Consider the following 857-nt stretch of genomic DNA (forward strand, 5'->3'; position numbering starts at 1 on the left):
ATTTTGCTTGTCGGGCGAATTTGACAAAGGATCATTACAAAAAATGTGATTTAATTTATCTAAAAAGATCTGGTCGGAGTCTGTAATGAGTCCTCTGCGTTTATAAATGTCTCTTGCTTGTTTTTCTGGTTCAAGGTACAGCCCGAAACGTCGTTTGGTGCTGTATTGACGACGTAATGCCTTTTTGCGACTCGCAAGTGCTTTAGTGTTTCGAAGAGAAGAGCTTCTTATGTGAAGAGGCGTGGCTATATCCGTTTTGGGAGGAGTCGCAAGCGGAAGTGACATATATCCTCTGATTTTCCAGGATGAAATTGGAAGTTGTTGTGACGATGACGTGTTTGTCTCATTAAAGGAGCCGTTTCTAGTTTTGTTTTGGGGCATTTTTGTTAAACACGGATCTGTTCTTTTGGATGTCCTACAGTTCTTTTTTATTACCGGTGTATAATAATTGTATTCGGAAGAAAAAAAGTCATTTGGAATTATAGCCCGTTGATGCTCTTTATTATGAATGTCTTGATCGTTGTTCTGAATTTTCCCAAAGAGTTCATTGTGCATTGATGGTGTAGATGGCGCTTGACTATCATTAGATGGGTATTGCATTACCTCTTTAACCATGTCACTTTTCACGTTTTCACAATTATCTCTGGGCAATATCGACCCTTTCCTCTTTTTATTCAACTTATTCAATTGTCTTTCTAAATATGTCGATGATAATTTTACAGCCATTTTGTTTTGCCGAATAGGCGGTTTCGAGCGAAGACTTTGCCTCCTGACCTCCTGACCTGCTGATGAACTGATGCTTATCTGTGATTGCTGTGATGAGTTTTGAGCATACGAAAGGCTTGGTTTCGTTTGTT

Source organism: Berghia stephanieae, chromosome 9, assembly GCF_034508935.2.
Source record: "Berghia stephanieae isolate SIO BIC M18660-M18661 chromosome 9, UCSD_Bste_1.3, whole genome shotgun sequence".
Taxonomy (NCBI): domain Eukaryota; kingdom Metazoa; phylum Mollusca; class Gastropoda; order Nudibranchia; family Aeolidiidae; genus Berghia; species Berghia stephanieae.